Below are 15,317 nucleotides of genomic sequence, written 5' to 3'. Positions count from 1 at the left end.
GTTTCCGAACAAATTATAAGAACCAGTCATTGAAACATAACCTCCCCTCACTGCTAAACAAGTATAAATTTGATGCTAGGCCCACAAGAAGCGACTTGTGGGAACGATTTCTAAACGTACAATAAAATCCTAAAATATCTGTCCACCATTTGATCACATTGTGTTTTGTTATCAAATACTGACGTCCATTGCGTAATTATGTCTTTTACGACGGTCTTTTTGAACATGTATTATAATTCAGTATATGATATACACAGTCAGTTTTTGTATTGTAACACTAGCCGTGTTTTCCTTGTATATAATATTGCATATAGTATTGTTTTTTTCTTTTGTTATATTGCAATCATGTATGGGCACTGCTGTACCTTGTTACGGCCTCTTGGGCCTCGTCAAGCTGCCCCGAGCACCTTTTTGCCCAAGAGCTCCAACCATGTAAATATGCGGTGAAATAAATGAAGTGAATTGAACTGAATCTGTCTCGCATATCTCGGTCGACACCTGAACCTGGCCGTAAGCATGGTTAAAGAATGCAGCCCGAGCAGACGAGGACAAACGAAGAAGTGGACAGGACTTCGTTTGTCCCTGTCTTTTCGCGCTGCATTCTTTAGCCATGATCGCTGACCAACAAGGCCAGACAGCCGCTTTAGCACGGCGGAAGAAACGGACTACGCGGCTGCTGCGGAGGCTTTTTTTATCGTAGTTAACGCCTCTCTCGGCAGATGGCGTGGGTCACCCGACGCGGCGCGCGGACCTCCACAAACATTCGCACGCTCGTAAGAATGACAAGTTAATTGCCCGATTTATGTCTTGTTAGCGAACCTCCCGATGCAAGGCGAACGCGCGCAGCGGAAAAAGCGCAGTCGTCCGACAACCATGGGCGACGGGGCGACCAGCAACCCTGGGGAGGAAGACGAAGAAGAGGAGACGCAAGATGGACGCTGGACCGTACGCACCTATGTAATCACTCTCAGCTAACCTTGTTAATAAACAGTTCGAAAAGGAAAAAAGCATCCTGACGTTAATTCGCGCCCGAAAACGAAGATAAAAGCTTATAATCACAAGTGGGATTTACCGCCTCCGAAAGCCTGGAGCAAAGGGAAAGAGGCAGTCGCAGCGACGCCGACTACGTGAAGACAGCAGCGGTGAGCCTCCTTCCATTACTCCCTGAAGTCAAGCGGTCAGCTAGAAGCAACCCCTAAAGCATCGCCATGTCCCAAGACCGGGAAATAATCAAGTCGCTGACGACGCTCACCGAACAACTAGCCCACGTACAGCTGTTGGCAGCCCAACACCAAGGCAACGCACTTGTTACAGCAATGCCGGACTTGTCGGCATCCATTCCCGCCTTCTCGGGCACCGCCATTGCGGGAGGCGGATCGAGAGAGAGCGCAAGGGAGTGGATATCGAATGTCAAGATGGTGGCGGGGCAGGCCGGCTGGAGGGACGGTGTCGTTTTCGCTGTGGCAGCGTCGAAGCTCAGCGGGACTGCTTGAAGTGGCACAGAGCAAGGGGGAAGCAGCTGGAGACCTGGGAGAAATGGGCGGAGGAGCTTGCAGAAGGTCTTTCCCGACGACGAGAGCAACCCGCTCGCCCTCTACGAGAGAATGCTCCGCCGTACGCAAGGTCCACGCGAGTCCGCTGTCGACTATTTTTTCGACAAAAGTTACCTCTGCACAAAGTGCGACATCAGGGAGGACACTGCGCAATGGAAGAATCTGATCATTGCGGGCCTGCAGAATGCAAACCACGCTGCGATACTGCGGCTTAAAGCAGGAAGCTTCACTAAATCCTTGGAGCTGCTTGAGGCAGCAAAAAGCCTCGAAGCAGGGGAGGCAGCCTACCTCAGCTCCCATGGAAGCCACCGGCCACCCAGCCAGGGCGGAAGCAAGAATGTGTCGGCCACACCAGCAGGCGTGGAAACGAAGCCGAAGCAGATCGAGCAGCACGTTAGCGCTGAAAGGGCCACAGAACCGAAATGTTACAGATGCCGGAAATACGGTCACGTTGTCAGAGACTGTCCGATGCCCGTTCACCGCAACAACAACGAAACCATAAAGCCGGGGGCTGGGCAGCCATCGCAAAACGTGTCTGCGTCTTCGACTAGCGAGCTACCCAACATCAAGTACGTCAAGACTGCGGTGGTCAACCAGAAGAGCTATGATGCGCTCGTCGACACCGGAAGCTCAGTTTGTACGATCAAGGCATCTGACGCCATGGGTTGTTGCTCTAGCTTCGAAGAAGACAACCTGGAGCTCTATGAATTTGGCCAAAGCCCTGTGAAATGTCTTTCAAAATTTAAAACAACAATAGAGATTGATGGCGTGAAAGGCGAAGACGTCATGCTTCATGTCGTGCCGGATACAGCCCAGCACTTTTCTGTTATCATTGGTCGTACCTGGACGGAGCTGCCTAACATCGCCCATGTCAAGGTCGACAATACATTCAAGATAATGGACAAAAGAGACGAAACATTCAAGCATCTGGAACCTTTCATTCAAAATCAAGCCATCAAAATCACGGCAAGGAACGATGTGGCCCTCGAGCCACGTTCAGTGAATTTCATCACAGCAAGTGTAGACCTCGAAAGCGAGACTGACGTCCTGTACCAGCGAAAGGGTACGATCACTGGAAGCGTGTTTCATGTTGCCAACAAGCAGCTCAGTGTACCTGTGGCAAACACTTCCGACTGCGAGAAGGTTCTGAAGAAGGGAATGAGCCTGGGTCGAGTCGAAGAAGTTAAAATTGTCACAGGTGACCTAAGTACAACGAGCGAAACAACGCAAGTGAGGACGGCAAGTGCGGATCCGATTCATGAAAAGGATGTTGCAACAGGTAATGGTGTAACGACTGAGGAACGTCAAGCCCTACTCAAACTCCTCAACCAACACCGCGAATGCTTCGCAACGAATATTGATGAGCTAGGTTGCACCAACCTCATCGAAATGGACATTGTCCTGAAAGAAGGAAGTACGCCGGTTTCTTCTAGGCCCTACCGAACAAGCAAAGAAAGCGTGAGACAATACAGAAAATTGTCAGCGAGTGGAAGGCAGCAGGAATTGTGACGGAGTCACGGTCACCTTACGCAAGCCCGGAACTTCTCGTGCGCAAGAAAAATGGCGAACTGCGACTTGTAGTCGATTATCAGAAGCTGAATGCACAGACGGTCAAGAACAAGTACCCTAATTGATGACGCTGTCGAGCAGCTCGCAGCAAGCAAGCTCTTCACAACGCTTGACCTTGCACGTGGCTTTCTCCAGATCCCTTTGAAGGAATCTGCAAAAGAGAAGACCGCCTTTGTGGCCCCAGATGGAAGTTTGAAAGACTCATTTTTGGACTTTCGAATGGACCGACAGAGTTCCAGCGCCTTATGAATACAGCTCTGGGAAATCTCCGTAACACCATAGCAGTATGCTACTTGGATGACATCCTTGTACCTGCGAAAAATTTTGAAGAGATGCTAGAAAGGCTGACGAAAGTGCTTCGAGCTCTCCGCGACGGAGGACTGACACTCCGACTTTCCAAGTGTAAATTCGCGGATCACCAAGTCGAGTACCTTGGCTTCGTCATCGGTGAAGGCGGCGGGAGACCGGGAACAGACAAAGTAAAAGCAGTCGACGAGTTCTCAGTGCCGAAGGACCTTCATGAAGTCAAAAGGTTTCACTGGCTCACCAGCTTCTTCAGACGCTTTGTCCCGCGCTATGCAGCGCTGAGCGAACCGCTGAGTCGGTTAACTCGAAAAGGGGAGGCATTTCGCTGGGACCAAGATCAAGAGGACGCATTTCAGGCCCTGAAGAGCGCTTTGACATCACATCCAGTGCTGCAGCTCTACAGCCCGAAGGCGAGAACAGAGGTGCGCACCGACGCCTGTGCTAACGGGTTGGCGGGCATTCTTGTGAAAGTGGACGACAATGGCGTCCTACATCCCGTCTACTACGTCAGCAAGAAGAGAAAAAGCCTTTCTGTTAAATTTCACGATTTGAGCAGCCTTCGGGCGAAAGCGAGGGCGCTTTTGATGCCAGAATGGCCGATTGTTAGCGAACCTCCCGATGCAAGGCGAACGCGCGCAGCGGAAAAAGCGCAGTCGTCCGACAACCATGGGCGGCGGGGCGACCCTGGGGAGGAAGACGAAGAAGAGGAGACTCAAGATGGACGCTGGACCGTACGCACCTATGTAATCACTCTCAGCTAACCTTGTTAATAAACAGTTCGAAAAGGAAAAAAGCATCCTGACGTTAATTCGCGCCCGAACACGAAGATAAAAGCTTATAGTCTGTACGCCAGACTAAACGTCCGGCAGGCCTTTGGAAGCAAGCTTAGGTATATACTCATGATTATTTCAGCTTAGAAATGCTATTCAAACCTATGCGTGCTTTGATACTCGTAAACGTCCAATACATCGACCACAGTGGAATCGCCCGCGTGTTTACTAGTGCTCAGCTTGTACAAACGCAAAATAATTTGGCTTGTGCGGAATGCAGAATTCTTAGAAAGAAATTTCCAAATACGCGATATAAAGATGTCAAGAAATCCTAGTCACGCATGTCAAATACGCTAGCTTCCGATAACGGAAGGTGATCGTTGGTTCCCGCTTGGTTTTGTGTCGGGCATTATTGCTCACGTAGGTGCTCGCTTTCCGATTCCATATCTGCGCAAAAGTAGTGGCCGCACGCATACTGCGGGCTGCGGCGTGTTCCCGAAATGCACTGTCTCCACCTCTGCTTTGCCGCCACAAGCGTACAGGCACGCAAAGTAGTGTTTGAAGGCCGTGCTCTCGAAATGACTCATAAAACAACCGGCTACACAACAAGACAGATTTTATCTTTCACATTCACGCAGATATCGCCAACACAATATCACATCGGCGGCCGAATTTCGATGAAGGCGAAATCCTAGAGGCCCGTGTGCAGAGCGATGTGAGTGCACGTTATAAAGAACCACAGGTGGTCGAAAATTTCCGGAGCCCTTCACTACGGCGTCCCTCATAGCCCGAGTTGCTTTGTGACGTTAAACCCCAATAAACCAGACCAAACGTAAATTCAGGACCGCAGTGCTTTTCAAGGTGTTTGGCATTCTAGACAAGCTTTGAAAGCTTCCTAAGACGTTGCATTTTCGCTTTCGAGTCAATTTTGGTCTGTTTGCAGGCCTGTGTCATTCGCATAGCAATGTAATAGTGCCACAAATTTGCCATCATGTCTTCTTTATGCTCCTCACATGGGAACGAGAATGTATGCTTTAGTAGCATAGCTTCAATTGTTACCTCATACGCATTCATGTGTGTGGCATTTTGCTGAAATTCTTTTTCAGCGATCTGCAGCAAAGAAAAAATCCTGAGATTTGGGTGCAGGAGACCACCTCTTGTCTTACATTGCACAAGTGTGCCTTCAGGCTGAGCATGGACCTCAGTTTCTTCAACAAGGCTCTGTCGGCATGCGGGGCAGGTTGAGCACTTCAACATTTTTCTGCACATAAACCCAGCCAGGTAATACACAATGCAGTCAGCAGCCTCTGGCTCTGCAAGTACCTCACCAAACGCTTCATCACACACAACCTCCGTGGCAACCAATCCATCCAGTTTGCATTTTAGCTGCTGAAGACGAGTCTCTTGTTTTCCGTCCATTGGGAACGCAAGCTTTTGATCAGCCAATGTAAGCATATGTGTTTCCCGAGCTTGCTCTGCCTCGCAGTTCCCAAGCTTGGTTTTTTTTGATCAGGCTATACACTGAAAGCATGTTATATAGCTGAAGAAATGTGGGTAAGGAGGGATGGTCATTCTGACCGCCTGCTTGGCGGATTGTCCCAAAAAAACGCTGTAATACATCCTGGTTAAATTTTCCAGTCAGTACGTACTTGAAGCCACACTGTTTGAGCAAATATCTTGTCAGCTCTAAAGCTGACAAAACTGTGACACGCAAGCCTGCTACAGTCTGCTCTGCCAGAAAATGATCGCGAGATATCCTTCCGGCCACCACCTCCCTCTCCCACTTGTTGAGCCAGTACAAGAAGGAGGCGAGAACGCTGAGATCTTTGCTGCCTGCACTGATGCCTTCTTTGGAATGATTGCGATTGAATGCGTCAAACAGATCATTAAATTTCAAGGTGAATTCTACCGTGCCTTTAACATTCTCCAGTCCCACTGTTTTCCTTTGCGAGTAAAACTCCAGGCCGCTGTCCACACTTCGACTGAACACCTGGGCAGCGAGTTTTACGCGCATCTTCTCCGTGTTCGACGGATTAATATGGGCATATGTGAGCTTGTGGCACACACGCAAATGTCCAGGCTGCTTTTGGTCTTGAACAAAAAGCTTATCATAGTGTGCCCATTGGACACGGCCATCAGGAAAGTTTAGAACCTTTTGGGAATGCAGACGGTTGCGCACACACTTCATAAGATGCGGAGCATCCGAAAAGACAAATATGCTACGCTTGTCATCAACAGGGAGGAACGAAACCGCTTTTACCCATCACACAATACACAGGAGTGTATGACGGAAAATATAATTGGCAAAGAAAAAGACACGTGGCACAAAAACAAGCGCAGCGATCACTACCTCTCCTGCAAATGCAGCCGCCGGCTCACACGCCCGCTGACCCCCTAATCTGCTAGCGCCATCTCATGACGCTCCCAGAGAACACGAGCCGACGGTCGTTAACATCGCCTGCTAAAAGGCCGATTCACACGACGGACCGTTCGCCCGCGGCCCGCGCACTACGTGTGCATACGTCAGCACTTTGAGAGGCGCGCTGGATGCATGGATGGATGGCGGCCGACAGCGCGCCCCTCAAAGTGCTGACGTATGCACACGTAGTGCGCGGGCCGCGGGCGAACGGTCCGTCGTGTGAATCGGCCTCTGTCGCTCAGACACCTAGTATATTCTTCCACCGTGCACTTTAGCTCGCCGTAAGGGAAGGGAGAAAGACGGGAGTGAACGAAGACGCCGTATTCACTAGACGCGCCTTCGTTGATTCCAAACCATCGAGCTGGCATGGCGGAGTGGTTAGCGTGCTCGTCTCGCACCCCGGAGACCCTGGTTCGATTCCCCAACTCGATCAATTTCCTACTCGGTTTTATTTATTTATCTGGCCTGACTAGAAGGGTTAATGAAGCTAATTGGGTAATTAAGCAATTAAATAAACTCAGTCCCACTTACCTGGAGCATCACTATACGATCCCTTTAATTGGTTGCATGGTTACTAGCCAAAGTACAATTGGCCCCGTTTGAAATTCGCGCACGTGACTTGACGATCGTTTCGACCAATCGAAAAGCGTGAAATTTCTGTCAACAACTCCTGCTTACAACGATGAGGCATTAAAGGCCTCCGCCTTAAAAACATAATCGTCGAAATAAAAAACGCTACAGAACATCGATAACGCAAGGAGTACTGGGACTAGCCTAATTTTCTAATTAAATGTACTCGTATTCGCAGTGCAATGTGCACAAATAGGTTCGCCGCTTGTGCAGTTCCACTGTGATAACTAAGGGCGGCACTCGACGGGGTGCCCGATTTAAAGGTGTACGCAAAACACTCCCCATGCGTGCACACTGGCGTGCCGCTTTGTGTGGGTCATCCATCTTGCGCTGTGGTTTCCCCAAGTCCTGCCGCTTTGTTTTGCCGCCAGGTGTTGCTCGTTGTCAGAACATGCATCTAATCGGTGTCGGGCGCTTATGACACTGAATGTGTGCACCCTGCTATTAGAGCGATAAGATTGATGCGGTCGCCGCGACAAAATCCTGGCGTTGTCTATCAGACGATTCAGTCATTGGCGGAGAAAGTTGTGACGTTGTTAGGATGACGAGATATGAAGGCAATCGTGAGATCAGCGGCAGCATCGATATCGCTACCGGAGAGGACAAGCCTATTCGAGGCGGCAGAGGGTCAGGTGAATTGAGGGTGTAATAAATAAATAAATTAGAACTTTATTGCCGTGAGTGGGTTTCCGCTCTTGAAATCTCAGCGAACCCCAGGCCGCTTGAGCTGGCATGCTGGCTCTGGCTAAGCCAGCTCGAACTGAAGGTTAAGGAAACAGAACAACACAAGTGATCGGCCCAGTATTGCAAATGGATTGTCTCACTCTTGTCCTTTGCAGGGCCGGCCATCTGCCTGACTGCGCCCACTGCAGGGCCTCTCCCATGTCTCTCCAGTCAACCCTGTCTTTCGCCACTGTATGCCCGCAAACTTCTTAATCTCATCCGCTAAGATACAGCTGTTGTATACTTTTCTCTTGAGGGATATTGGTAGACTCGCATATATGATCGGAGAGAAACTGCCATATGCGCTCCATCCCAACATTGTGCCAATTACTCGTGCCTCTTCTCGCCGGTAAATAAGCCTGACAATTTTCATATCCAGATCAAGCACCAAGAGTTGCTCCTTGAACGCGTTTCTGTTTACAAACGTCGTTTCTGAGGAAGACATGATTTGGACTCCTTACGTAAATGAAATTCACACAAATATCGCTAGACCTTTTGGCATTGTTTATGATATTAGATATTTGGTTCCCAGCTGGCGTAAGCGTTTATTATATTTTGCTAATTCATTGTCATTTCCATTACTACCACTTAATTTGGGGTACTTCTACTAAGGCAAGCTTGTACAGGCTTGACTTTATTGCAAAAAAGAGCACGGCCTTGCATAGAAAAGGTGAGCCATTTGAACATACCCATTATCTTAAAGCACAATGTACTGAAGATAAATGAAATATTTAAATTAAGCTTGCTATCCGTATCAGCAATGAAATTAACCGTGCACCGCTGCTCTGGCTCAGTGGTTACGGCGCTCGGCTGCTGGACCGAAACACGCGGGCTCGATCCCGGCCGCGGTGGCTGAATTTCGATGGAGGAGAAACTCAAGAGGCCCGTGTGCTGTGCGATGTCAGTGGTCGAAATTTCCGGAGCCCTTCACTACGGCGTCCCTCATAGCCTCAGTTGCTTTGGGACGTTAAATCCCAGTAAACAAACAAACAAGAAATTAAACGTGACTACGTATACTTGTATTCTTTATTTTGCCGCCAATTTTTGTAGCGTTTGTTTGTTCATTATTCAAAGCTGGTGGCACGCCGTTTTATCGCTTTGTTTGTGACGCAAGACGCGTCCAGGTTTATCTCCATTGATCGCATCCAGACGGAGCCGATCCTACGTCGTACAAGAATGATGGTAACTTTTCGCGCCGAATCCCGAAGGTTCGCTGTGAGCCTTAAAAAGAGCACGGCCGAGAGCGGCGGGCCTTCTGTTCGACGACCGCCGAGCACGCTTCTTGGTGCTACGCCCTCGCCCAATCATTCAGTCTTTTTTATGGGCGCAAGACAGTCCAAGTGAAGAGTTTCGTTTGGAAGCCATGCACGCTGTTTTCCTGTTCGCCGGACTGCAGTCGCCAATGCGTGGCAACATATGCACAGCAATAAACCGTACGACTTCCGGCGCAGTAACATTCGAATGCATTTGTTCAGAACAATCATGGCGCACAGAAACCTGATTACTTAATTGCTGAATTACGGACAGCACAAACACGCATTATGCATCTGCAGCAGCCTCGTGCCCGTCATAACTTCAGGAGAAATGCAAAAGCTTGCATCTGCTCTATGAGCAATATAAACAATTTTCACTCTTTAGATTTGTATCTTATGAGTTTCTTTTTTAAGCGCTTTTTGTATGCCACTGGCTATATTCTTTTGTTTCATTTTATTTTAATGACTTTTAACTATGCGGTGGCGTTGTCTCCATTCTCGCTTTATGCACCAGTGTTTACTTTTACTTTCATTAGATGTGTTGATTTTCTATGCTCCACTGTCATCCCGCTAAGCAAAGTATTGGGTGACAGGGCATCGCCAGGCGAAGGTGAATTGATGTTTGTCCGTCACCTCAGACCGTGCTTTCAGAAAGAAAGAAGGAAGGAAGGAAAGAAAGAAAGCAAGAAAGAAAAGAAGAGAACAAAATAAAGAAGGAAGGAAAGGATCGAACCTGCAGTCTTTTGGGCCAGCAGCTGAGTGCCATAACCACTGAGCCACTGCGGCGGGAGAATGAAGGAAGCAAGGAAGGAAGGAAGGAAGGAAGGAAGGAAGGAAGGAAGCAAGGAAGGAAGGAAGGAAGAAAGGAAGGAAGCAAGGAAGGAAGGAAGAAAGAAAGGAAGGAAGGAAGCAAGGAAGGAACGAAGCAAGCAAGGAAGGAAGGAAGCAAGCAAGGAAGGAAGCAAGGAAGGAAGCAAGGAAGGAAGCAAGGAAGGAAGGAAGGAAGCAAGCAAGGAAGCAAGGAAGGAAGGAAGCAAGGAAGCAAGGAAGGAAGGAAGCAAGGAAGGAAGGAAGGAAGCAAGGAAGGAAGGAAGGAAGGAAGCACTGAAGGAAGGAATGAAGGAAGCAAGGAAGGAAGGAAGCAAGGAAGGAAGGAAGGAAGCAAGGAAGGAACGAGAAATTTGCTTCGCTGGTCACCGCCTTAGATTTCCACGCCATCCTCGCTTTATTTTTAGTTCATAGTGATGGTTCAACAGCGCAAACACACACAGACCAAGAAGGAGACAAGACACACACAGCGCTTGGTCTGTGTGTGTTTGCGCTGTTGAACCATCACTATGAATCTACACCAACTAGCCCAATCTGCAGTTCTTCTACAGTTTATTTTTAGTTACTGCCAACAAAATCACAACGTGCACACAACAACAGCAAGCCATCCTGTGACATAGAAAGGCTGAAATTCTGTCATTTCTTTTAGGGTTCCAATGCACGGGAACCAGTGAGGTGCTGGATTCTTAAGTTTTATTCTTTCGATACATTTTGCTTCCCTTAGATGCTCGCCATACACTTTATGCATTGCCGAAGCTATGAGAAGATCGTAAGGCGCACCATCCTCGTTTACAACCGTTTGATGCCGTCAAGCGGACATTCTCCTTCTATGTACATCCCAGCAGTCCAAGAAAACGTGCTCCATCGTTGACACAGTGAATACCTGCGGCACAAGTAATATCCTTTCTCCTGCCACCACGTTTTTACGGACGACGTGCTGCGGTGTAAGCGAAAAGCTTTTGCTGCACGAGAAATACTCGCCGCAGCAGAACATCCCGCCTGTCTCTCTAGCTGTGCTTTGGAAATCTTCTTCGCAGCGCATCGAGAACACACCGATATCGCATGGTTGCGTTAAGCGTCCCTCAAAGTTTCTCTTTCTGTTGTGCTGAAACTAACCCACCACGCCAACCTGTAAACGTCAAGCATTTGCGGCGTTCTTCGCAGTGTCACCACTTTTATTAAAAACAGCCTGGTTGTCTCGTAATAAGGCTTCGCAAAAAAACGTCCTTGTGGGTTTTGGCTGAAATTCCCAATGCGCTACGTTGGTGAGGTTAGTTAGTCGACGGTTCGACGAAACTTTGTCTGGTCCGACATTAGTTCAAGAAAAAAGTATAACAGTCACTTATCAAATCAAAGCGTAAATCAGGTTTGGGATCTGTACCGGTTCCTTGGTGGCAATAAGTGGTTTTTGAGGAAAGGAAATAGCACCGTAACTGTCTCACTTCTCTGTGGAGACCTCAACCGCGCTCTAAGGGAAGGGAGCAAGGTGCGAGTGAAAGTAGAAAGGAAGAAAGAAGTGCCAGAGTAATTTCCACCACCTGGGGATCTTTAACGTACGCTGACATAACGCAGCACTTAGGCTCCTTTTGCTTTTCGCCTCGATCGAAACGCAGCCGCAGTGGTCGGGTTCGAACCCGGCTCAGTAGACGAGTGCCCTGACCAGTGAGGCACCGCGGCGGCCCCTTCTTCACAATTAGGGAGCAAGCAGTCTAAATTTAAGTACGCAGCATATGACGTAATCATTGGATGTGCAAGGGTGGCATCCACCCCCCCCCCCTTTTGGTAATGGTATCAAGTGTTGTTTGGATGAATGATGACTCAAACAAAAGACGTCCGGTCAAGCTCCCCTCTTTCCAAGGACGACATGCAATTTTAAAAGCTTGAGACACTCGCTTATGCAAGACCAGCTTATGTGTGAAACAAAAGATAAAAATCTGAGAGCTCAAGTTGTCAGAAAAGAAAAATTGCCGCTTGCACAGGCAATGAGCCGAGCTTAATGGAGTCAGAATTAGGTCTGGAATAAGAGAGTAACAAACAATTCAGGCGGGCGCTTTGTTGACGTAAAGTGCGGTGAGTCGGAAGCCTTAAGAGCGGTGGTGCCGCTTATGTCACTGATGTGTGGTTAAGATGTTAAGCTTCGCTTATAAGAGTGGAACGCGACAGCGTGTTGCAACGCTGTCAGGGAGTCCACAGAACGCCATCGCCCGTTCAGCTCTACGCCTTGCTCGTCGGTAAATTGGTTTTTGAGGAAAGGAAATGTATCTCTCTCGCATTGCATTGCATTGTGTTAAATATTAAAATTCCTTATTTCTTTTTGCCATGTGTTTATGGTTTTGTACTGCTTTAAATATATGTGCCTGATGCATCTGTTTTGTAACATGTTTCTGTAAGACGCTTGCGCAGTCTTACAGTGCGGTGTGCTCATCGCACGTAGTTTTCCCTTTACCTTGTATATTTTTTGTTTTTGCGCCACTTTGTATGCTGCCAAAAAGGGGGCCGTTGCTCCGTCAAACTGTTGAAAGACAGCTTTTAATTCGGTCCCCTGTATCATCATGTACAACGTGGTAATCAAATAAACATTACTATTATTATATTTATTTTTATATCTCGGTGGACACCTGAACCTCGCAGTAACGGGAAAGGACGCAAATGGGAGTGAACGAAGACACCGTATTTACTAGACGCACCTTTGTTCATTCCAAACCATCGAGCTGGCATAGCGGAGTGGTAGCGTGCTCGTTTCGAACTCCGGAGGCCCTGGTTCGATTCTCCAACTCGACGAATTTCCTACTCGGTTGTATTTATTTATCTGATCCGACTAGAAAGGTTAATTAAGATACTTGGTCAATTAAGCAATTAACTAACCTCATTCCCACTTACTTGGAGCATCACTATACGATCCCTTTAATTGGTTGCATGGTTACTAGACAAAGTACAATTGGCCCCGTTTGAAATTCGCGCACTGTGACGTGATCTCGACCTTTTCAACCAATTGAAAAGCGTGAAACTTCTGTCGAAAACTCCTCCTTACAACGATGAGGCATTAAAGGCTTCCGCCTTAATACTGTGCGGTGCCTATCAACGCCTTCGAGGCGCGTGAGGCGACGTGCCGCACAGACACGTTCGTGCGACGTCTTCAAGAACTCCCTGCTCGCGCATGCACTTCTTGCTACTAAAATTCATCATCCTCATCAGCCTGACTACACCCACAGCAGGGCAAAGGCCTCTCCCCTTTGTCTCGAGTTGACCCTGTCATTTGCCAGTTGCGGCCAGTGTATCCCCCCAAACTTCTTAATCTCATCCGCCCACCTAACTTTCTGCCACCGCCTGCTACGCTTGCCTTCTCTTGGAATCCACTTCGTTACCCTTAAGGACCAGCAGCTTCTCTGGTCTTCGCATTACATGCCCTGCCCAAGCCAATTCCTTTCTCATGATTTTGACTACGACGTACTTAACCCGCGGTAAGACAGACCTTCGGCTCTCAAACCATCGGCGGCTGGCGCTTAAGGCAGAAGACAAAGAAATGTGAAACAACGTTCCGGTGCTCGTGCGCGCTCTGGACTGACCGCTGCCATTGGTCTGTACCGGGACTGTGCCGCTAGTCGTTCGCGACACAGCGCCTTGGAAGACGTCCTACACCACACGGGGTGGAGGTGCCAGCGATCCCCTCAGCCTGGAGCTTCGCAGCCGTGCACTGCCTCCCATTTCCGCGATGGCTGAGACCGCCACCCAACCTGCATCACCGCTTCCCTCGGCTGCCATCTGTTCCGGAACAGCGCGGCAGCGTGACCCGGCCTTTTTCAGCGGCGCGGATGACACAGATATGGGGAATTGGTTGGCCTGCTATGAATGAGTGAGTGCGTATAACAAGTGGGCGACAGCGTCAAACTCACCAACGTTATACTTTATTTGAGCGACGTCGCCAATCTCTGGTTCCACAACCACGAGGCCGACATCTCCAGCTGGGCGGATCTTAAAACCAGCCTCGCAGAGGTGTTTGGCCGTCCCGCTATGCGCAAGCTCCATGCCGAGCAACGCTTGCGCAGTCGTACACAGCAAAGCGGCGAAAACGTTTGCAAGCCACATCGAAGATGGCGTTGACCATTGCAAGCGCATCATCGCTTCCATGAGCGACGCCGACAAGATCAGAAATATTCTGAAAGGCATTGATGACGACGCCTTTCAGATGCTCGTCGTCAAAATTCCCCACTCTGTGTCCGATGTGATAAGCTACTGCCAAAGCTTCGATGAGCTGCGCAAACAGCGCCTTTCCACCCGCAAGAGGCAACTATTTGCAGCTTGATTCTTCCCGGGGACGGTGCTCTGGACCACCCGTCGCTCCTCCAGCACATTCAGCAGTTCTTCCGTGAGGAGGTCGCCCAGCCCACCTGCGTCGCCGCTCACTCCCAACCTCCAGCGTGTCATGCAGGTCGCCGAGGTACTGCCCCCTCCACCTCCTCAGCAGTCACTGATCGCGGCTCCTTTAACGTACGCCGATGCTGTGGCGCGACCCTCACCTGCTGCTCCTGTCTGCAGGCCTCCCCACCACCTGTTAGAACCCCAAAGACCTGCCCCTCCCACTTATCATCTGGTTCCCCGCCCACGCTCTCAGCCTCTCAACCCCTGGCGCACGCAAGACAATTTGCTACGCCTGAGGAGTCGCTGGCCACGTGGCTCGTTTGTGCCGCAGTCGCGACCATCGTCAGAATAGCGTGAGCCGCCGTGCGATCTTCCGCCGTCCTCCTCACCACCGCTACGCCGTACACCGCGTTTGTTCCCTCACCCACTCCACCCGCTTCCGATCTCTTCACGTTACACCTATCTTTTTTCTTTCCATAGCTCCCTGCGTTGTCATTAACATCAGCTGAAGCCTCTTTGTTAGCCTCCACGTTTCTGCCCCATAGGTGAGTACCAGTAAGATACAGCTGTTGTATACTTTTCTCTTGGGGGATATTGGTAAACTGCCATTCATGATCTGAGAGAACCTGCCATATGCACTCCACCACTTTCTTATTCTTCTAATCATTTCCCTCTCATGATCCGGATCAGCTGTCACTACCTGCCCTAAGTAGACGTATTTCCTTACCACTTGCAGCACCTCGGTACCAACTGCCGGCTGCTCTTACCTTGCAAGATCGTTTATCATTACGTTGGTTTTCTGCTTGTTAACTTTTAAAATCACTGTGCTGCTCTGCCTGTCTAACTCATTTATCATACTTTGCAGTTCATGTCCTGAATGACTTAACAAGGCAATGTCATCAGCAAA

The 15,317-nt window shown here is 49.2% G+C and overlaps 1 protein-coding gene across 6 annotated transcripts in view; it reads right to left on the bottom strand.

The window, feature by feature from the left end:
* LOC149327683 (V-type proton ATPase 116 kDa subunit a 1-like) overlaps positions 1 to 15,317 on the bottom strand; it is a 633,463-nt gene that overhangs the window by 427,680 nt on the left and 190,466 nt on the right. The gene's annotated exons all lie outside the window — the stretch shown is intronic.

Source organism: Amblyomma mixtum, chromosome 10, assembly GCF_055824585.1.
Source record: "Amblyomma mixtum isolate Tamu chromosome 10, ASM5582458v1, whole genome shotgun sequence".
NCBI classification, from domain to species: Eukaryota; Metazoa; Arthropoda; class Arachnida; order Ixodida; family Ixodidae; genus Amblyomma; species Amblyomma mixtum.
Note: the sequence above shows the minus strand (reverse complement) of the source record. Positions and strands in the feature narration are given on the sequence as shown.